The sequence below is a fragment of the Ambystoma mexicanum genome, chromosome 14, assembly GCF_040938575.1.
Source record: "Ambystoma mexicanum isolate Mex_15411 chromosome 14, UKY_AmexF1_1, whole genome shotgun sequence".
In the NCBI taxonomy this organism is placed as follows: domain Eukaryota; kingdom Metazoa; phylum Chordata; class Amphibia; order Caudata; family Ambystomatidae; genus Ambystoma; species Ambystoma mexicanum.
The window spans coordinates 542089285-542113277 of NC_090940.1; the positions used below are offsets into that span (position 1 = coordinate 542089285).

The 23993-nt window shown below is 46.2% G+C and overlaps 1 protein-coding gene across 2 annotated transcripts in view; it reads right to left on the reverse strand.

Moving 5' to 3' along the window:
- The window catches only part of LOC138526940 (cholesterol 24-hydroxylase-like), a 524604-nt gene that overhangs the window by 392382 nt on the left and 108229 nt on the right, over nt 1–23993 (reverse strand). The gene's annotated exons all lie outside the window — the stretch shown is intronic.

A 23993-nucleotide genomic window follows, 5' to 3' on the forward strand; every position in this document is an offset into this window, starting at 1 on the left:
ATTTCCATGAAACAGCGGTCCACAGAACCCTCAATGGGATGTCAGAATTGTGTTCAGCAGCTGCAGTGAAACGGAGTTCATTTTATGTGTAAAATAAATGAAACGTCATTTTGTTTTTCTAAAGTTACAATCTGCAAAGCAAAATGTTCACCAAAATCACTAAAAGTGAGAATAGGATGTTCTTATCTACCAGTTCTATGCAAGCGACAACTTAGTAGTGACACACATATGCTGAAACTGTGAGCCTTCTAAGAGCTTATTTAAAAGTAAAATTTGAGATTAAAAAGGCAATTTGCGGCTGGGTGCATGAAAGTGGTTTCTTCAGAAATCAAACTGACCCCAGCATTCATTCCTCTGCTGCCCTGAAGATCTGGCCTGGGTGTCATCAATCAAAGACAGCACTTCACTATATAGAAAGAAATACAAGGTTTTAGATTAAAAATACGGTGGGAAACTGATAAAGTTCTGTCTGTTGGGGCAGGACTTCTGACCTCTAGGGCACAAGTCCCATAAAAGTGCATTAGCTTAGTCATTAGCCCTTGAAGGGGTATGCTAATATAAACACAGATGCCTCTGCTTACGTCCTCTGCTTACCAGAAGGAGAATGGAAACTTAAGAAAAGGTGGGGGTCTAGCCAATGAGGAGTGAAGCTGCACATTGCTTTTAAAGGGAGAAAAGCATTTTATTGTATAAAAGGGATAGCATACATCGCACAACTGTCATTCTAGGATTTTATTAAAGCTGGCAGGCAACCCATTCTAACCATGCTCAAACGATTTTGGTGGGAAAAACACAACTGAGGTTATTAATGGAAATGTGATTTTGGCCACCTCGTGATATTCAGAAATGTAAAAAGTTGATAAAAGCATGCCAATTATGATTCATATGACGCCCATAAAGTGCCATATTGTTCACGGGTATCGTTCTGGATTAATTGAAGAAAAACTGTATCTCTGCACAGGAATGACGTGACAACTTATAACTAGTTTAATTTGATGCGCTTTAAATGTAGTGCTCATAAATGTATTCATACATGTCAAGATGTGAAAATTAAGGGTATTTGCCATGTGATGAGAATTTTAAGTCTTAATGCAGACCAAGCCCACCTGTCGAAGTGGGATGATAAAGTTCTCTCCTTGCCTAGCTGTCCAAAGAACTCCACCATTCCCTTGTCCTATCAGCACACAGGTGGGGGGGAAGGGGGTAGTGACACTCCACCAATCCCTTTCGAGAGAATTATGACACGTTAGTGATGTCATTTGCCCTATAACTAAGCCAGCTAGCCCTAGAGATGGACTTTTCCCACTAATTCCATGAGGTGACCTGCTGCCGAAATCTGGCGACAACATCAGAGAGGGGCCTAATCTTGCAGTGGAGCCAGGAGACGGAGAATGATTGGGACCCCTTGGAGGAAAGAGAGGGGACCCTTGACTGCCCCCCTTTGGCTGTCCCAGCAGTGTGCCCTGATGCCCAGTCCAGACCTCTCCTATAAGTAGAATTGACCCCCCAAAAAAGACAGTGTGTGTAGGCCTCATATCATTCAGCATTTTTTAGTTATTTCCCCCATTGAAAAGTCCTGTTTGCCTGTGTAGATCCTATTTATCAAAGTAAGTCAAGTAATTCCCCAATTTAATTCACGGGAACTGTATTGTTGGCATTTGAAACCAACAATCTTTTCCCAGTGTGTTGTGAGCCAGTATAGTCATACATATTTTCCAAAGAATTAATCCCAAAAGCCCTGCTCCCACGTAGGTGTGCAGGGTGTAAACATGAAATGGTCCCTATATTCCCATTGTGATCTTCTAAACAAAATTGTCCCTGTGTCTGTGTTCTCATTGTGATCTGAAAAACGAATTTCCATCTGCATTTTCTTTCTCACATTGCATCTGTGATTCCAACCAGAAAACTATTTCCCATTGTATGCCGACTTAAATCCCAAAGCCCTGCCTGTCCTTTTTAGATGTAGAAAAATGAATTTCCCATTTCTTCCTATCCGCTAAGTAATTCAAAATCAATTTTACCATTGTGCTCTGCAAATGAATTTTCCCATAACCTTTCTGTCTCCCATATGGTTCCTTTGGGTACTACTCAAAATCCAAATTTCCCTTTTGTTCCCACTCCCTGCCACTGCCTCCCGTTCAAAAAGAGTCAAGCCTAGTGGATGTTTGGAGGGTGAGGGTTGCTGGGAGAAAAGTATAACCATGTTCATTTCATTGTGTACCTTGAACTGTTCTTTGCTTGTAGTGGTGGGTGACGTAAAAGGAATCTATTGTAACTGCATATTCTAGTGTTATCCCTGTGTTGTTACTTTACAAAAGGTTATTTTGTTTTTGTGTTGCCACAACATTGGTGGCTGATGTAATCTGTGTGAGATTTGGCTAAATAAATTAATAAATATTTTTTAATATACACCGGCCCGGTCCTTAATCCATTGTAGCACCGGGTATTTGTCGAGGTTGTGTGTGAGACGGGTTGGAGGCCTTCTCTTCAAATAAATCGAAAGCATTTGTATTGTGTGCCACATTCATTGTGACCGTAGAATAAACCACGACAGAGGGCAACCGAAAGGTTTCAGGGGCACACGGCAGAGGAGGGCAGGTCTTGAGGTTAAGAAGCTGTGAGGGGAAAATGGTGCCTGGGGACAACACTGTGGCAAAGGGACACAGGGAATGCTTGTCCCAGCAGATTATGACCACGTTTCCTGTGCCCTGATATGTTGCTGCAGCATTCTAGGGTGAAAATTAGACTTAACGATTAGCCCAAGAAGAGCAGAACACAGATTGCAAACAATAAACTTCACTGGGATGGACTCTTTTTTTGGATGGGGGTAGTGGCTTGCAAAAAGATTAAGCAATGGGGGCACTGTTGCACGGAAAAGAAATTGCCGCCTGAATGAGATGCTGCGACCAGAGCTACATCCTGATGCCCCGAAAATCCTTGTTGGAACTGTGTTCTGAATTATAAAACCAATAAAACTGGTCCCCGGCAGCATTGTGCCACTGCTGCCAAACTATCACCCTCTGCCCTTCAGCCGAGACAGAGAAATCCACTGCAGGCTGGCCTACTTCCAGGGCTGTTGACCGCAGCACACACCCATGGCGCACAGGCTCTCGCTGACTGGAGTGGCGCTGCTGCTCCAGCCTGGTCGGGGGGGAGGAACCTCTTGCCACCCGGTTCTGTACTGCGGGGCTCCCTGGACAACACGGACAGTGCGGCCTGGGTCGTCGTACCGTGGAGAGGGGGGCATCATACTCCTCACCACCATCCTCCTGGACCCAGCTGGTCCATGGAGCTGCTCCCCCTTCGCCCGGCCTGTCACCGGGACGTGCAGCCATCAGCATACCAGACACCGCAGCATGGCCCGGTTCGCATCGTGGAGTCCCCCCCCCCAGCAGCCCTCCCCGAGTACCATACCACGCGGCAGGCGAAGGATTGGAGTGCCCGTGCAGCTGATAGCTGACACTGAGAGGGAGGACCGTCAGTGCTCCCGAACTGCCGGGACCAGCTCTCCTATATATAACGTGGGACTGCAGCCACGGTAAACTCGCCCCTTCACCATAACTGCTGAAGACTTGGAGGGCTCTGCACACCCCTAGTCCCGTCCTTCATTTCGAAGCCCCCCCGCTCCTGCCTTCCTAATGGTACGCTGTTCCTTACCTTGGGTATTAACATCAGACCTCGAGTGTCTGGGGTGCCCCACTCATCATTTCAGTTTTACACGTTTATCCGGACTAGACAGCGGTCCTCCAGAGCTACCATCAAATTCATGAACTATTCCTCGCATGGGACGGGGCTTGCAAGGCTGGAAATGCGGCCACCCCCCTTGGTCTCTGCTTGGGTGGCGGAGCCCTGAGGTGGTAGTCTGCACCTTTCTCTCCACCGGGAAGAATAGACGTTACACTCTCTCCCTACCACACTGCTCCCTCTCCTGCTGCCGATAAGCACCAACACCAGTTTTGCTTGAACCCACCAGGCACCTGGGATCCTGCAGTAACACATGGGCATACGGGGGAGAATACAACCCACTCTGGTCCAAGTGGCTTCTGACCTGCCAGGTACTTACACCGCCAAGCACATGTGATTACAGTGCTGTGCCACATAAATGTCCTTGCTACAATATCTTTAGGTGCCAGCCGATAATCTGCGCAGCCAGCACCAATGCCCTGCAACTTCGGGTTGCACACAACCAGCCCACCAGACCCAGCCGGGTCCGCAGCCTGGTTTCCGCTATCGTCTAGGCTACATATTGGAAGGGAGACCCTCTCTGCTCATCATGCTCACCCTCCGAATGCTCTGAACCAAGCGTGCTTACCACTTGGTGCCCCTGCACCTCTGCTTGGTATTCAGGCTACTTCTACAGCAACTTTGAGATCCTGAGTCCTGCACCCTCCCGACCAATTGGGTGCACTGCCCGAAGATTCAGCTCCAACTTCAGGCATTTGAGGAGAGTATCGATGACCCACCCTTCAAACCTCATCTCCGTTTACTGTGCACCGCACCGACCCCACAGACGCCCAAGCGCAGCTATGACTAAAGGGATCTGCAAAAGACAAAGCTCCATCAATATGTCCACTAAGGCAGCGCCAACACAAAACAAAGCTACGTCTGAAGCGGAATTCCCCCCAGGCACGACCCTCAGAACCTACAGAACTTCAGAAAATGATGGACTACATGCGGAAGGGGTTTATCGCCCTCCACCCGAACCATAGGGGGTTTATCGCCCTCCACTCGAAACATGAGCGGAACTATCAGCTCAATTAAAGCCAGGATGGAGAAGACTGACACCAGAGTGACGGAGGTGGAATCCAGGATGGGCTCGGCAGAGAACGATATTGGTGCACTGCGGGCAGAAATAGCTATGCTGTCTAGGCAGGTGCAAACGGTCAGCAAAAGGAATGAGGACCTAGAATCGCGCTCCAGACGGAACAACCTGCGCATCATCGGCGTGAAGGAGGACAAAATAGACAGCCCTATGGAAGAATATGTGGAACGTCGTCTTCTTGTTTTACTGGATTCCCCTAAGCTCTCACCTCAGTTCGCTACTGAACGGCCCCATCGATCCTTGGCCGCAAAACCCAAACCGGGTGCTCCCCCTCGTCCTATAATCACAAGAGTATTAAATTACTGAGACAGGGATGCTTTGTTGTGTGTTGCGAGAGCTAAGGGCGACCTGATGCTTGGCTCTGCCAGGGTCCACCTATACCCGGACTTGTCAGTGGCTATTCAGCAGGAACGCAAAACCTTCATAGCCGTCAAGAAAAAACTGTAGGACCTGGGAGTCAAACACCATGCTATACCCTGCGATATTAAGGATCGAATATCCGGACCAAGTTTTCTTCTTTACCATTCCAGAGGAAGACTCCAAATTCATCGATGACCACTTCCCTGGCTGGCCACAGGCCTGTATCACCCTTGAGATTCCTCCTGGTCTCTATACTGTCCGCAGAGACCAGGGACGCCCTGGACCGGCTGGTGATGGAGGAGGAATTACCTAAGGCAATAGACTCCTTTTCGTCGGGTAGGGCTCCTGGCACGGACGGGCTAATCGCCGAATTTTACAAATGCTATAAGGCTCGCTTAGTTCCTCGTCGATTTGCTGTCTGGGAGAAGGTGTGCAAGGTTGGTATTCTCCCCCCCCCTCAGAGAGGCGATCATCACGGTCTTACTTAAGCCTGGCAAACCGGCCGCGCAATGCGGCTACTATCGGCCCCTCTCACGTTCTCATCAACTGCAATGTAAAAATATTTGCCAAAGTGCTGGCCCTCCAGCTGGCCCTATATATGACATTTGTAGTCCACCCAGACCAATCTGGTTTAATCCCAGGGCGCTCCACCTCTCTCAATCTACACAGGTTGTTTAACATTCTTGGCCGAACCGACCCAGATGTACAGGCTGTTGCGGCCACATTGGATATGCAGAAAGCATTTGACTCCGTTTCATGGAGGTTCCTATGGTTGGTACTGGAGAAGTGCAATTTTGGCCCTCACTTCATATCCTGGGTCAAACTCCTGTATTCCTCCCCTAGGGCCATAGTCCAAACCGAAGACCAGTGCTCCCCTCAGTTTCGAATCGCCAGAGGTACCAACCAGGGCTGCCCCTTCTCCACGCTAATATTTGCGCTAGCTATCGAGCCCTTAGCGCCAGTGTCACGGCCACAAGGGTATAAGACTATCTGGGGTTCCCAAAATTTTCTCTCTCTATGCGGATGATGTTCTACTTTACATCCGCTCACCCAAAGACAATCTGGCTCCTATACTGGATGACGTCATCTTTTTTGGTGAGCTGTCGGGATTAAAGGTTAATTGCACCAAATCCATAGTGTTTTCGTTGACCTATTCCACTGCTGCCCCTGGAGATCTTCATAGGCTCACATAGTGCCCAACAGAAATCATCTATCTTGGGGTAGCTGTCTCACGTCACAGAGCCTCCTTGGATGACCTCAATTATGGGAATTCTCTCACCACTCTTGCCCGAAAGTCAGCTGATTGGGCTAAACTACCGATTACGCTCGCCGGGAGGGTGGCCATCTTCAAAATTATAGTTTTACCACAACTCCTGTAGATTTCAGAACGTACCGCTTTGGCCAGGCTACGAGTTCTTCAAGTCATTGACTTGCACCGTTAACACTGTGGCACTCTGGGGCGATCTGCCTGAAAATTGAAACAGTAGCCTTCTGGTTCAATTCAGACAGACTCCCCCCCCATGTTAAACTCGAACGCATGGCAGTGGGCGAGTTAGATATCCACTCCATGGTTCTCCCTTCCCCGAACCCCACTCTAGCCCCTAGGGACCCCGCTGGGACTGCAGTTGTAGCATGGAACAAAATATGGAAAAAGACAGGCACCCCACGCCCATTCCATGCTAACTTTTCCCTGTGGAACTATTTACCTGGTTCCCCCTCGGGTGGACGCCACTACGGTTCGCCGCTGGGTTAACAAGGGCTTTGCCACGATTCGGGATGCGTTCACCATGGGTTCCTTCACTGAGTGGCCAGACTTACCAGAATACTTGCGAGGGCTGCCTTCCCACTGGCTTCAATACACAGGGCTGTGCCAGTCTCTCAAGAACAGATGGCCCATTTTTCCGCCTCTAGGAGAAGGGTTTCCAGATTATACAGACTACTCCAGGACAGAATGGACCACTCATGGGGGGGGCTTAGGGAGACATGGATTAGGGATCTGTGCGCCGAAATAACAGACCAACGATGGGATCCATGTCTGCCCGCACTCAAGAAGTCTCCTTCAACTCCAGATTTAAACTAATCCAATTCAAAATTCTCCAAAGATACCATTACACCCCAGTCAGTCTCCATCACATGTCGGTGGATCGGCCTTCTGAATGCCCCAGGTGTATGGGAGCCAACGCAGATTACATACATATGCTTTGGTCCTGCCCAAGCCTTTTCCCGTTCTGGAGGGAGGTGTGAGCATCCATTTTGCAAATACTTGAATTCACTATCACCCCTTCTCTGTTGGTCTGCCTCTTTCATGAGTTCCGCCGCATGGCTCGCGATTCCAAGAAACTGGCTGGATTGTGCATGCTCCTTGCGACTCGCTGCATTTTTTTTACTGTGGTTGCGCCCTAAAGCTCCAACTCTCAATCAGTGGCTCCAGGCTGCAACCTGGGCCTCTGACACTGAGGAGCACTGGGCAAGCCTGCACCTGATAGTGAGTAGACACAGACATATCTGGACTCTCTCTCCCGACCCCCTCCGATCTTCCTTGCTTTCCTCTATCATGGAAAATGAGGATGACACTGATGACCCTCCCCCCCTGCGCAAATCCCTGGTTGATTTATCTGTATGATCCATAGGTGCCCCTCCTCCCATGAGGAACAGTTTGTGAGTTCTGGTGCTGTGGTCCTGCAAGGCCACAATGCAGGACTGTATGCCCTCTTGTGAACTGCTGATTGCAAATGTATTGCCGATGTTCTTTGTTGTACTGTCAAGCTACCTAAACAAAGTTTTTAAAAAAAGAAAAAAGGATTATGCAATATGACCTGGTATGCAATGCTGACAGAGAACACTCCTTTCTGTCAATAGGAAGATTATAGGGCTCATTATGAGTTCCCCGGTATCCCGGTGATAATTCCTGCGGGATACCAGGGTAACTACGATACCGTCTCCGCCGCCCTATATTCTGGTGTTATCAGGATATTATGGCCGGTGGAGACGCTACCAACTCCCCATTCCATGGAGTCCAATAGCACTCCTTGGGATGGGGTTGCCCGAAGGCGCCGTTACTAAGCGCCTGATCTACCGGCAGGCCGACCTGCCGGTAGATCAGTGCCCCTACCGGCAGACTTGTAGTTTGCCGGTCCAGAAACGTGCCGGTATAGGTTATTAACAGCACATTACTTCTGAACCGACAAACATGTATGTGTATCCAACAGCTCATTTTCACAATGTGTTTATATCATGTTTTTGCTACGAACAAAGAGATCAGGGTGCATAATTTTTTGACCAGGAAGCTGTTGCACACTAACGCCTGTGCTATGTAATGGAGTCCTATACCACAAATACACGTAAAACCAATAATAATAATGTTAATTTTTGAGTTATTGGTCTTCAAGGGCACACCTTGCCCCATGGCTTGTTGCCCACGAATCGATCCTGCTGCACTCCTATGGGTGTCGATTTGTGGATGTAGGCAACCAGTAGAAATTGTGGAAGGTTATGCGATGCCGATCCCAGAAAAAATTAGCATGATTGGCTGAAGCATAAATGACTACAGATGTTGCATGTTAGCGTCATGTTAGCATTCCATAACGTTGCGTTAGCATTCTGGACTGCTGAAAGTGCTGCTACAATGGCATTTGTGGAGCCTGGACGTCTCGGCCTTGCGGCAGGAGAAATGAGGAAGTCAAATGAGCTACCTGGGACCACAATGAGCCTGATCGCTTGAGAACTATCCATCCTGGAAGAAGAAAGAAGGCATTGCCTGCAAGAGAGAACACCCAAGAAGCCTGCATAGAGTCACTACCTGTCATGATCACGGGCAAGGTATCAAGCATTAACTCGCAGAAGAATTGGACTTCAGCTTATCGTACTTGGTTCTTACACAAGAAGAAGCCTGCAGAGAGGGAATTTCAATGAGTAATATGGAAGTGTGAATACCCAAGATGGCCACCAGGGGGAGACAGTAAGTTGCTGTGTTGCTCCATTCATTCGCTTTGTTGTTCTTATAAGTTTCTCCGCTTCACGTTTATTCTGCTTCACAGCAGTGCAAGGTTTACTGCGGTTCCGTTTGAAAACCTGAAGTCCCTTCACAGAACCTCTGTCTCCGCTTGTTTCCACAGTATTCCGATATTCTTTCCTTTTCCCTTAGTTTCCCCTTTCTGCCCGTCCCGTTATTTCCAAATTCCCTATCGCCTTTTCTGAAGCAGTTTCAGTCAGACGCTCGTACCGTGATACGCTCTCAGCCTTCCCTGTACCCGGCGCTGAGCCTACCTTCAATAAAATGCAAGTACTACAGAACTTGAAACATTGTATGAAATTCCTTACAATTAGTAATTGTATCCTGGCACACCTCAGTCAGCATAGTTTTTTCACAGCCTCCGCCGTTTTCAGTGAAGGCAAATAAGTTACTAGTTAACCGTGCTTGGACTATATTGGCACGGTTCAGTTTAATGGACTACAGACTACAAGTTGTTACCTCTCAACACGACTGTTTGTTCTTTCATTTTGTTTTCAATACTGGAATATTTACGTCAGTCCAGTCGTACATAAGTTCCATAGAACCTTTGCACTAATCAGGAGCGTTCGCTGGTGTGTTCATAGTCTTCCATGAACCTTTAAAAATTCAAGACTCCGTAGTAGCATTTCATTCCATCTCTTCAGAAGCTCTCAACTCTGCTTAATCAACGTCTGTCAGGAGAAGTAACTCTTACACGTTTCTTATCTTCAACCCTCAACTCTCTGAATCGACTCTTCTCCTTGTGGATGTTCAAGTTAGATACCAGTTAGTTGTGCCCAACTTCAGTACAGATCATTTAAAAAAAGGTAGCAGGCGCTCCTCTCCAGAAAGAACAAGGCATGATAACCTGTTCTGAGATGAGAGTTTGCAGCACACGCTTTTTGCTCACTGTACCTTTCACTGATGGGAAATATCCATTTGCATATCAGTCTTTGTCCCGCCCACAGGGGCAGTCCAGCACCGAAATGCTATGGCATTTCCTCTCTGAACAAGAGTACCAACAGCAACCCCATACACGTGTTTCAGCCTTGTTGGGCCTCATCAGTGAGGTGAAGCTGCGCCTCTCTCAGCACAGTGAGCAGGGAGTCCACATCAGGTTGCCCCCAGGTAACTTAGGGTGACCAACCCCAAGTTCCTTGCAGTACAGATCATTCAGCTCGGATCTTATCTTCAAACATGCGCCCCCTGCATTCCGCAGGATGGAGAGCTCATTAAAGACTCAACACTGGTAAGCAATACAACTATCTTCAGTTCAAGAAAACCGTAGTTAGAACTCTACTAGTCACATAGAGAATTAGACTGAGGTGGTGCATTGACATATTAACTGAGAACATTAATGTTATACCTTGTAGGGCCTACCAGTCCTGCTTCCATCAGGATAAATCCACTGAGGAACATCTATAAACCAGGTGGCCCTGCACAGTTCAGGTAAGCGTTGCAGAACGCAAAGCCGTACTGAAATACACTCTGCCTGGGTGCCATGGAAATGCCAGAAGTAGACCAACTGGCGCAGTTGCTGGGTGAGTTAAGGGCCGACGTCTATTCTGCTCATTCCGAGACAAACGCTCTACGGCGAGAGTTGGTGGTAAACCACAATGGGAATTGTGGACAGATGAATTGGCCCGTAAATTGTTGCAGGCACAAGCCGGACAAGCTCCACTTCCACAAGGAAATCCACTGGCTCCAGTTTCAGTTGTACCACCACCTTCTGTTCAAGTGGTGGCGCCGGAAAATATTCCACTGGCACCCCCAGAACGATTCCTGGGAGTCCCGAAACAATTTGCAGTATTTTTGAATCAGTGCAGGTTACACTTTCTTTCTAGACCTGGAGTTTTCCCCCACAGATCAATCTAAGGTTGCGCTTTTGTTATCCTATTTGGGTGGCTATTCTGCCGGTTGGTCTATCCCACTAGTGAATAGTGATGATCCTCTGTTACAGAATATCCAAGGTTTTCAGAGAGAATTGGAGAAGCTCTTCGCCCGCCATACCCAAGGACAGGCTTTGGACAATGAGTTGTTGTCTTTGCGACAAAGCAATAAGGATTTACTGGCCTATGTGGCCACCTTCAATCGATTGGTGGCAGAGACTAATTGGCCTGCAGAGAAAAGGAAAACCTTGTTTTATCGAGGCACATTGGTTTGGGTGTGCTTACACTTTATTATTGCGCCAATATATGTTAATCTCCTGTTATGATGTATCCATTTCTTGTAATAAAGATTCCAGTTCAAAATGGGTGCATAAAGTATGTATTTGTGTTTTAGCCCTTAGTGGATGACACGTGTTTTGGCATATGAGCTTTGCCTTTTTCAAAACCTGGCTATTTTTGTTCCCAACAAAGAAAAGAACACAGGATTGGTTTAACTTCATTATACATGTCAAACAAAACATCAATGATTCTCTACATACAACACCATGTGCACTCGTGTGACCGAATGTGATTACATGAAAAAGAGGATGTATTAACATATGGTGATTAACGGTGATGTTCGGAATACCTGGAAAATAGGGAAGAAGAAGCAAACAATTCATTCTCCCCTAGAGGGAGTAATACCCATGCATTTAACTCAAGTACCCCTAAACGCGAGGACCTCAGATATAAATTTGTTAAGCTGGAAAGGGCCTCCCATAGGGAGATTGACAAATATTGGGAGATAATATCATTAAAGAACTACTTAACCAAATAACAAATTCCCAGAGGACTCAGTATCCTTACTTTTACGGATTTTAACAAAGATGAGGACAAAGATCTAGCAGATAATTGGGAATCTAATCTCAACCAATGTTCCAAACAAATGCTGGAAATGCTGATTGAACACGTGGAACGTGAACAGAAAAGGACGATGGAACTAATTAAAAAAGAAATTACGGAAGCGAAAGCACTAGACGTCACAAAGGAGAAGAACTTTCTTAAAATGTATGAGGTTCTCAAAGAATATCAAGATGATATAAAATTACAGAAATTCTATCATGATGACAGAGATTACCAAGACGACAAAGTATATACATTCCATGAAAAGTATAATAAATGCACAAAACCAATATCAAGAGAAAGCACTCCCAATACCTCATAAGCTAGTTCAGAAGCAGAAGATGAACCAGATGGAAGTGTACACGCAGCACAGGAGAAAAGCAAGAAAACAGGCCACAATTTCCTTAACCAGATTAGATGCTTCACAAAAGGCAACAGAAACATATTGACTAAACAGGTCCGTTTTCATGTGAACAAGGAACCAGATACTTCACAACCTACAGTCGGAGCACAGGGAGGAGGGGATCAGGAGGACATAGGAAACCAAGACGCTCTAGACGCTTATCGGCATCTAACATGAGCAGCAGCACGGGAGGCAGTGAAAAAAACTGAAATAAATAATCTAGTGATGAATCTATCAAATCAAAGTCTAACAGGAGATGAAACCAGTCTTCTTAATAAAGGCCTATCATTTGCCGCCACATCATTTTTTGAACCGATTGGAATACATATAGATCTATTGAAATTTGTTCAGAAACTTAAATTGAAAAAGTTCTTTGCAACACAAGCAGACAAACGAAAAATCACATCAAAAACAACTGATGTGAAGAACTGGGAAACATTCATGTACTTGGATCAATACGGGAACCCGATAACTATCCAATACATCAAATGATAAATGAATTACATATACACCCAGCAACTTTAACCTCGAAAGAACTAAAACCGAAATCAAGATTTTTACCACAATTATCGCCAGATAATATGGTGGATGCTTTTTATAAGGCAATAAAGCACGACCTGTACCAACTGACAACCAAATCCAAACAAAACACCAAGAGTTGCCCTAATAACCTAACTTGCAATGAAAGAACAGCACCTCAAAATCTACAATGAAATAAAGACCTTGTAATAAAGGAAGCGGATAAAGGTGGAAATATCATCATAATGAACCGGTTGGATTATATCAAGATGGCTAATAATCACCTAGAAATCCCAAATTGCTACGAGAAACTTTCTACAAATCCAACCAAATGGGCTAAAACACAAATAAATACTTTATGTACAAATTTTGAACTGGAATCTTTATTACAAGAAATGGATACATCATAAACAGAAGAAAAACATATTGGCACACCCAAACCAATTTGTCTTTTTGCTAACGGAGTAGAGGGACTCACAGTCTCCGTAGAGGCTTACACCTATGCGACACAAGCAAGGATAAATACCCAATTCAGAGGCATTCAAAACGGGAATAAAACCTGGTCGCAAAGGTACAACTGAAAGATATCGCCAAAATATTCCTCAACCATAAAATATTGTTTTATTGAAGGTTGTGCAGTGAATTGAAGGATGTTTTGGCACAAGAGGTGAACCCACCGGAGAGTATAGCTGAATTTATCGATTTAACCATTCAGTTGGATCGTCGTCTGCAGGACCGTAGAGCTGACCAAGCTCGTCCAGAGAATCGAACATACTTTGTCCGCCCCAAAGAAAATTCGGTGAGATCAGGATCTGAGGCTCACCCAGAACCTATGCAATTGGGAGGTGTCAGAGGACCAATCTCTCAGGCCAAGACGGATAAAAGACGCCAACAACAGCTATGCCTATATTGTAGAAAGGTGGGCCATATTCTTAAGAATTGTCCGGTTAAGCCATCTCAAAGGCCTTTGGGAGGTGTTAATTTTGATCAAAAAAAGACCAGAGTCCGGAAAACTCCAATGCCCAACAAGTTTAGTGGTCAGCTTCCCGAGCTTGGAAAAGGTTTCAGTGACCTCACACTTTGTGTTTTCCATAATCCTAATTAGCCAAGAGCAACCCACTCAAATGCATGCCTTGCAATATTACATAGATAGTGGGACAATAGGCAATTACATGGATTTTCAATTGGCAAGCAAATTAGGGTTTCCCTTAATTGATAAATTGGAAGCTGAGAAAGTTTCAGCGGTTGATGGCACCCCTTTAGTGTCGGGTCCAGTAACATAGCGTACTGACAATCTTCTTTTGCTATCCCAAGAAGGACACAGAGCGAGGATCTCATTTTACCTTATTTGTGCACCAGAGTTTCAGATTACCTTGGGAAGGCCCTGGCTAGAAAAGCACAATCCTGCTATAGATTGGTGTTCACGAACCCAGACCTTTGCTCCAGAATGCAAAAATTCATGTGGTCTGCTGGGAAGTTCTGAGAAAATTGCACAGACCACCATACCCATGGAATCCACTCTGGGAGTAATCGGCAGGTTACCCCCCCTTACACCCTCCTCCGATTACAGTGAATTTCAGGACGTGTTAAAGGAAGAAAAATAAGCAGAAGTGTTACCCCCTATTCGGCCATACGATTGCCAGATTGATCTTGTTCCTGGAGCCCAGATTCCTTGTAGTAGGATTCATGCACTAACAGAACCGGAAAATGTACATTTGAAAACATATCTCGATCAGTACTTGGCCAATGGATTTATCAGAGCATCGAAATCCCCTGCAGTTCCCCCCCCCCTTTTTTGTACCGAAGGAGGAGGGGGATTTAAGAACTTGTATTGACTACCGGGCCTTGAATCAAATCACAGTAAAGAATCGATATCCACTCACTCTCATTTCATCTCTTTTGGATCAAGTGAAACAAGCGAAGATTTTCACCAAACTTGACCTTAGAGGTGCCTACCATTTAATCCGCATCAAGGAAGGAGACGTGTGGAAGACGGCTTTTTGAACGCGGTATGGTCTCTTCGAATACCAAGTGATGCCCTTTGGGCTGTGTAATTCCACGGCGGCCTTCCAAAAATTCATGAATGACATTTTAAGAGAACTGTTGGATGTTTGTGTGGTGGTATACATCAATGATATTTTAGTTTTTCCTACAAACCCTCAGGAACATGTGAAGCATGTGAAATCAGTTCTTCAGAAGCTCAGAGAAAACTCCTTATATGTCAAGTTGGAAAAATGTTCTTTTCACGCCTCGGAAGTTGAATTCTTGGGATTTGTACTCTCCTCTCAGGAAGTGAAAATGGGCAGCAGGAAGGTTGACGCCATTCTCACCTGGCCAACGCCTAAGTCGGTGAAAGGAGTCCAAAGTTTTTTGGGATTCACCAACTTCTATCGGCGATTTGTGTCAGACTTTTCCCAGTTAGTTCATCCCATCACGTCCTTGCTCTGGAAGCTTAAGAAGTTTGAATGGACCAAGGAGGCAGGTGAAGCCTTCCAGAAATTAAAGGAAAGGTTCACTGTGGCTCCAGTTTTACAGCACCCACGACCGGACCTTCCTTTTGTGGTAGAGACAGATGCATCCAACGTGGCTATGGGAGCAGTATTATCTCAGCGCAATCCAGACACTCAAGTCCTGCACCCAGTAGCATTCTGGTCAAACAAAATTTCAGGAGCTGAACTCAACTACACAGTTACAGATAAAGAGTTGCTGGCCATTAAGAGTGCATTAAAAGAATATAGACCTTATCTGCTTGGAGCCCGGCACACAGTTATCATCTTTACTGATCATCAAAATTTCCAGTATTTGAGTTCAGCCAAGGCTCAATCGTTGCGGCAGTTGAGATGGGCTCTTTTCTTTGCAGAGTATGACTTTGTGATCACTTTCCGGCTGGGAGTCCAAAATGACAAGGCTGATGCATGGTCTCGCTTAGGAACTGGTGAAGAGGCCTATGTGGCTCCGGCTCCAGTAGACATCATCTCTGGGGGAAAAAATGTTGGGAATTATGAGTACCGCCGATGCATCTCTCGAAGAATTGAGAAATGAAGTTAAGGCTAGCATGACCTCAGTAGAAATGCAGGAGTGGAACAAGGGAAAAAAACAATGTTACATTCAGGATGGCTTGCCTTTTTATCAAGGACGTCTATATTTGCCAACAAAGAAATTACAGAGACATGCGATTACAAACTACCACGGCTCACTGATGGAAGGTCACCCTGGGGTGACTAAAACCTTGGAAAAGGTTAAGAGATGCTATTGGTGGCCAACCTGGTGCATGGATGTGATACAATTTATTAAGACTTGTGGGATGTGTGCTCAAAATAAGACTCATAAAAAGAAACCTGCAGGTCTTCTCCAGCCATTGGCTATGCCGCCCATTCCATGGCATACTCTTTCTATGGATTTCATCACTGATTTACCCCCATGCGAAGGATTTGACACTGTCCTGGTGGTGGTAGACTTATTCTCTAAAATGGCGCACTTTGTGGCCCTAAAAGGGGTTCCCTCAGCACCAGTTCTGGCACAGACATTTCTAAAAAAATATTGTACGGTTACATGGTTTTCCTTCCATGGTTGTATCCGATCGTGGAAGACAATTTATTTTGAGATTCTGGAGGAAATGTTGTGAGCTGGCCAAAATTGATATACACTTATCCACCAGCCATCATCCTCAAACTGATGGACAGACTGCGCGAACCAATCAAACTCTGGAGCAATATCTTTGATGCATGCTTCATCAGACTGAAGAGTCTTGGTTGGACATTTTATGGGTAGCTGAATACGCCTACAATAATGCAGTACATTCGTCCACTGGGCTCACTCCCTTTTACACTCTACACGGTCGACACCCATGAACATCTGCCTATGACCCTTCGGAACCCTTGGAGATGCCAGCGGTAAAGACCCTGCACGACAATATTTCCACTGCAATAGATAAGGCTCAAGCTCACTTGCTCACCGCCAAAGACTCTCAAAAGAGATTTGCTGACCGCCATCGTAGCGATGCTACAGAAGATCAGATAGGAGACACATTATAATTAGCCTAAAGAAAAGTACTCTAAAAAGGATCTAGAAAATGTCTCCCAAGGTTTCTGGGTCCCTTTGAAATTGAGGCTGTCATCAACCCAGTGGCTATGAAACTGGCACTTCCAAAGTAAATGAAATTTCATCCAGTATTTCATGTTTCTTTATTAAAACCTGTTTGCCCAGATACCCAAATTGAAGAAACCCCTGCACCAGTAGTACTGGAAAATGATCAGCCGGAGTTTGAAGTCAAGGCGATTTTGAATTCCAAGGTGGTGCACAATAAGTTATTCTATCTGGTAGACTGGAAAGGTTATGGGACACAAGACAGAACCTGGGAACACCTTGAAAATATCCATGCTTCCAGGTTATTGAAGACATTTCATCGGAATCATCCATGCAAACCGGGTAGGAGTGACTTGAACCTGAGAGGGGCCTTGGGGGACAATACTGTCATGATCACGGGCAAGGTATCAAGCATTAGCTTGCAGAAGAATTGGACTTGCTTATCGCACTTGGTTCTTACACAAGAAGAAGCCTGCAGAGAAGGAATTTCAATGAGTAGTATGGAAGTGTGAATACCCAAGATGGCCGATAAGGGGAGACCGTAAATTGCTGTGTTTCTCCATTCATTCCGCTCTGTTGTCCTTATAAGCCCCGCCCACCGTGGGTTCTGCGCTTAACGTTTATTCTTCTTCACAGCAGTGCAACGTTTACAGTGGTTCCGTTTCAAAATCTGAAGTCCCTTCACAGAACCTGTCTCCACCTGTTTCCACAGTATTCTGATATTCTTTCCTTTTCCCTTAGTTTCCCCTTTCTGCCCGTCCTGTTATTTCCTAATTCCCCGTCACCTTTTCTGAAGCAGTTTCAGTCAGACGCTCGTACCGTGATATGCTCTCAGCCTTCCCTAGCGCATTTATGTGTACCCGGCGCTGAGTCTACCTTCAACAAAATGCAAGTACTACAGAACTTTAAACATTGTATGACATTCCTTACAATTAGTAATTGTATTCTGGCACATGTCAGTCGTATTGTATTTTCAAATTTAACGTTGAAGTCAGCGCTCAGTTTTCTTTGAATGTAGTTTTTTTCACAGCCTTTGCCGTTTTCAGTGAAGGCAAATAAGTTACTAGTAAACCATGCTTGGACTCTTTTGGCATGGTTCAGTTTAATGGACTACAGACTACAAGTTGTTACTTCTCACTACGACTGTTTGTTCTTTCATTTTGTTTTCAATACTGGAATATTTCTGTCAGTCCAGTCGTATATGTTCCATAGAACCTTCAAACTAGTCAGGAGCATTCGCTGGTGTGTTCTCAGTCTTTCATGAACCTTTAAAAATTCAAGACTCCATAGTAGCATTTCATTCCATCTCTTCAGAATCTCTCAACTCTGCTTAATCAACATCTGTCAGGAGAAGTAGCTCTTACACGTTTCTTGTCTTCAATCCTCAACTCTCTGAATCGACTCTTCCCCTTGTGGATGTTCAAGTTAGATACCAGTTAGTTGTGCCCAACTTCAGTACAGATCATTCAGCTCAGATCTTCTCTTCAGAACATGCGCCCTTGCATTCCACAGGATGGAGAGCTCATTAAAAACACAACACTGGTAAGCAATACAACTATCTTCATTTCAAGAAAACCGTAGTTAGAACGCTACTAGTCACATAGAGAATTAGACTGAGGTGGTGCATTGACATTAACTAAGAACATTACTGTTATACCTTGTAGGGCCTACCAGTCCTGCTTCCATCAGGGAAAGTCTATAGACCCGGTGCCCCCACAGAGTTCAGGTAAGCGTTACACTACCAATAACAAGGATTGACGGCCACAAGAGAATTTAGAACAGTTTGTACAAGTGACCGCAATTGACAAAAATTGACGGCCACAAGAGAATTTAGAACAGTTTGTACAAGTGACCGCAAAAAGCAAACAAGACAATTGAGGACCCTTTGCAGTGCTTTCAGCATTGAATGGCGGTGTGCATCTTCGGAGTATGACTTGATTCTGTTAGACTGCAGTTTGTTTAGACCTAGGTCGTCAACCATTACATTTCAATAACAAACTTTTACGTGATTCAAGATAATACATTTATTAAAGGATGGCAATGTGAAAAGTAATTCTCTCAATCCGTTTCCTATTCAAGTCAAGGTCAGAAAGAAGAGTAATTTTGTAGAGAGATCACTTCTATGTCTATGCTTATCTGGCTGAAGCCTATGCTAGGGTTAATAAAGGAAGGACTCATACCCACAGTGTGTGAAGGACAGGGTCGGACTGGGCCTATCGGACATTCGGCCTGTGGCCGAATCACTTGGAGGCCCTGGCGGCCGTTTTCAAGCCACCACACCCTGGGCCGGTTTTGGTTTACATTGTGTGTGTAAGTTACGTTACTTTAAGTAGTTACTTTGCTTGCAGTTTGCCTGCAGCCCACTCCAGGCAGCAGCCAGCTAGCGGCACGGATGCACATTCATCAAAGCAAGGTAACACCAAAGTGTTACCTTGCTTTGATGAATTATGCATCACAATAGTAGGCCTGGCCGTCCGTGCTGGCCTGGCAGTGCCATGCCTTAGCCAAGCCAATCCACCAGCAACATGGCGCCAGTCAGGAAGAGGCCACTGAGGCAGCTGGCCCCCGTTCCCAGTGTGAATTGTAACATACAGCAGTGTACTCAGCATTTGCAAGTTGCTTACTTGCAAGTGCAACAAATTGTTAGGGGTGGGCCGATCCTGATCGGACGTGTGTGAGCTGAGGTTGAGCTCGTGCAGCACTGTGCCAGTATCCAGTTTGCTTTTAAGGGGTGTGGGTAGGGTGTGTGGCCCTGGGGGGTAGGGGGTCAGTTGTTTTCTGTGGCTGGGCTGGCCCCTGCGCGAGTGCACCTCCCATCCCTCCTCACCCCTGTGAACGATGAAGTTGACTGAAGAACAGATGAATTCCTTGGGTCTGGCACAGCCAATCGAGAATTTGGCTGCCGACGCTGCAGCTGGGATTAATCTCTACCGGTAGCAGGTAAGGTGACTAGTGTAGTGTTCCAAGATTGGTGGGACCCTGATCCTCGGAGGACTGAGTGAAGGGTGTTCCGGTCCCCTGTCAGTTCCATCATGGGTGTTAAGATGGATTTCTGAACTCTGTCCTGGAGGGGCAGAGGTTCAGAAGGCCAGCCTAGTTTCTTGGAACAGGGTAACCTCTGGACAAGCCAGACCAATCAAGGTAGCGATCGCGGCGGTCAAGACTAGGTCTCAAGAGGGGTGAGGGTGACTGAAAGCCCGCAATGAGCACACAAAGCAAGGACGCTTACAAATTACTCCAAGCAGGTGGTATATTAAAAATATAGACACATTTATTACAAGGCCTTTGTAATATTGACCATAGTAAAGAATCACGATAAAACTCAAGTAAACCAACACATCACAATCAAATACAATATATATACAATTACCGAAGGGTCTAAAGATTTAGAAGCACGAAACATGCAGACCACCTAGATGGGGAGGAAAACGGTCAGTGCAAGTAATCGTTTAGACCCAGTTCGCCTTCAGAGGCCACCTAACTAGAAGGAAGTCTGAGCCCTACGAAGAGTGGAGCCTTGCGCTCAAAAGTACCGGCACACGCTGGTGCCGATGGGCCAAGGGGAGTCTCTTCAAGGAAGTCAGGCAGTTCAGAGTGGTGAACAAAGGAGGGCGAACAGATCTCTCATACTCAAGCGCGGCCTCTACTTGCGGGCAGAAGCAGAGCGCGAGTGCGAAAAAGGTGTGCTGTTTAAGACAGCGAGTAAAAGCTACGGGCTACTGCAGGAGGGCGACCAGTTCCTAGCGTTGCTACTCATCGGTCCACGATGCAGGCAGACCCACGCTTCTCCGCGTCAGTTTCAGTGCTGGCAGGTTCAGATGCGAGCAGGGGACATCTCGGCGTCGTGTAGATTCCGCGGCAGTTAAAGTTGAGGATGTCCCAAACGCAGTGAACCCGCACAGATTGTTACCACAGCAGGGCAACAAAGCGGCTGTGTGTATTTCAGCCCAATGTACACTTTTCACTTCAGACCTGGGAATGCCAAGTGTACGAATCGTGTGAGAGTGTCAAGTACTCTGAATACAACACAACCTGACAGCGGTAACAGAGCAAGACTCCTGTGTAGGCTGGTCAGTCCACTGGATGGCCCAGAGACGCTTCCGAAGGCTTACGTGCAGGAGATGATGAAGATGCCGAGAATAGTTGTTCCCACTATTCCAAAGGGTCGGAGTACCAGTACAGGCCTTCTCGTTCGATCAGAGGCAGAATGGTTTCACAGAGCGACAGCAGTGCAGAGGAGCAGTCCTTCAGCGGGTCACCAGCGATTCCCCGGTTCAGCCTCGTAGTTGCAGGATACTTGGCACCTGTATCCCTTGTTCGTGAGAACTCAGGAGATAGACATGGTAGTGGTGTTTCCAGCCTCCTCTTATCCAGAGTTCCCTTCGCGCCAAAACGGAGGGGACCCAATGGGAGATCTGCTCACAAAACACTCACACCATACGTGGACCTATCACGGACCACGGTGGTCCCAGGCATTCAAGACACACTAGAGATTCTGGCACCCAGGATGTGTATTGGGACCAGACATCCCAGCCCACATCCTGGAGGCACACACAAGGCCTGTAGAATAGAAGCCTGCGAAAGCATCTGTGTTTCGCGGGAAAGTACATGCCCAAATAAGGAAGGCCCCGGGTCGGCTCGACCTGGGGAAGGCGAAGGGGGCAAGACGGTCAGCGGGCAGGACAAAGAGCCTCGTGGTCTGGCCATTTTGGAAGCCAGGCCACCATTTTGGGCTAAGCGCGAGAAAGGCGCTTAAACAGCCACAAAGAGCTCAAAACACAAAGAAACGATTGCTGCCACCAGTCCCGTCCGTGATTCACTTGCACCGTTCGTTAACAATCCAAAAAGAGTGTCTAGGGCCTGTAGAGTGACTAGAGACCCAAGAGAGCAGTAATTTAGCTTACAGTGCCCTCTTGTGTCATGTTGCGCAAAAGCTGCAACATGATAAAAGAACTACGGAAAACAACATTTCCCGGTACTGACTGTCTTAAGGGCATGTCAGTTTCCCCGTAAGAATGGAGCGAAAGCCCAGAAGAGTGCGGCGGAAGGCTGCGCTTCTCTGGCAAAGTTTAGATCAGGGTGAAAACAACAGCAAAAAGTTTAGGGGTTGCCACATGGAAGGAAAATTACCCACAATTAAGAAATCTTTCCTAACAATGGGGCACATGGAAAGCTTTGGATCCTCAGTGTGTAAAAAGGGGACAGTGACCACAATGTATTTTATTAGGTACTGTGTCATTTGATTTGCTAAGTGACTACCCTCAGTTTCTGTATCTCACACAGTGCATGTGCTCCCATCCTCCCATCCTCCCCTGATCTCCCCTTCCTTTTCCAAGGACAGGCACCCTGTTCACTGAGTCAGCCATCACTTACTATGATTAAGAGACATTAACATCTAGCACATGATTATCCACGTGGAGCCACTCAGTTTTCATGCAGAAAACCCTGCTAAGATAGTCAGACATTTTAGAAAGAGTAGCGGTAATTCTTGGTCTGTGTTTTCATTGAAGTGTGCATTTGCCTCCTTCAGGCTGGATGTACTTGGGATAAAGGTGGGCTCCAGAGTGTTACTGAGCAAATACATTCAGTGACGTTTTCAAACTACATTATGAGGGACAGATTGCTGTCAGAATGGCCAGCTAACAGAAAATGCAAGTCCACCTTACTATTTTGTGCACTGCTCGGGGATGTGTTGCGGAGGGGCTGGTGTGCGAGCACGGGAGATCCGGGAACCCAAAAAACAAGCATCACTCCCCGAAGTCAAGGATTTGTGTCAGAACTGATAGGGGAACGGCCTGGTGGCCTTTTACTGCCTACACCATTCTTTGTAGATAGAGATTAAGGGCACCACTATATGCGTATGGAGGTAACTGTAAAAATAAGCGGTATTTTAAATGCCTCTGATATATTTAAAATAACACCTAACTAGGAGCTAGGATTGATTAGGATCATTATAGCATGGCATACATAGAAATTACAGCATGCCCTCAATCTATATTCACTGCATGCAGTAGTTCCTACATATTCTATGCAGTAAAATATCCCAGGGAATTGCCAGTATATACTTAATGAAATCCTACGTGAAAGTACATCAGAGAAAACGGTGATGCATGCAGGTAACATACAAACCCTCCATCTCTGAACACCGGCCAGATGGTCACGTGCATAACTCCAAAAACAAAGTGTAATCCTCACTTCCATCTCTCTCCCTGTACACAACTCATCCCAACCCGCCACCCTCTGCCCACTGTGACTTCCACTTCGGGCTCCCTGTCTTTATGTCGAATCCTCTCTTCTAATTCGTTCTGGCGTTCCACCATTACCATATAGTTCCACCCCTCACTATTTCCCTCCCGTGTACACTTTGCAGCCCCCTGCAGCATTTTGAAGCAGCTTTGAAGTGTCCCAACTGTGGCGTGTTGGCTGCTAAAATGACCTAATACCTGCCATGTTTGAGGAGTTAATTTTAAAAGCAATTTATTTCAAATGCATATTCGCCTCTCTCTTTTCCTTGGTCGTTGTTCACCATGATGTTGGTTTCAGTTCCGTTCAAAGTTTTCAGGTCCTCGTTATCACTGCCCATGGACAAGGTGCCGGACTCTAAGAGCAGGCAGTCCTGCTGGTGGCTGGCGCTGCGAGACTCGAGCAACATGGGATGGTTGTGCAGAGAAAATGCATCAGACTTCAAGGGCCGTCATTTTCTAGTCAAGAAGAGGCAGCAACTTACATTATTGCCACATAGCAGACAGTGCCAGAAAGACGTTATGGTCGGGCCGGGGCCCTCAATACGTTCAGTGGCTCTCCCCATCGCCTGCCCAAATGTTGTTCGCGTCCTAGCCCTCGCCTACAGCTCCTGTGGGAGTGGCACAGAATATGTACAAGTTCATTTTAAATGGCACAAAGTTTATATTCACATGTTATTCACTCCCAGTGTGACCGATCCACTCCAGACAGAGCTGGATAGGTCTCTCACTGTGTGAAATGTTAATATGACAAAGAGCCGCTCGCTGCCCCCGTAATTCTCGGGGAACGAACGGCACT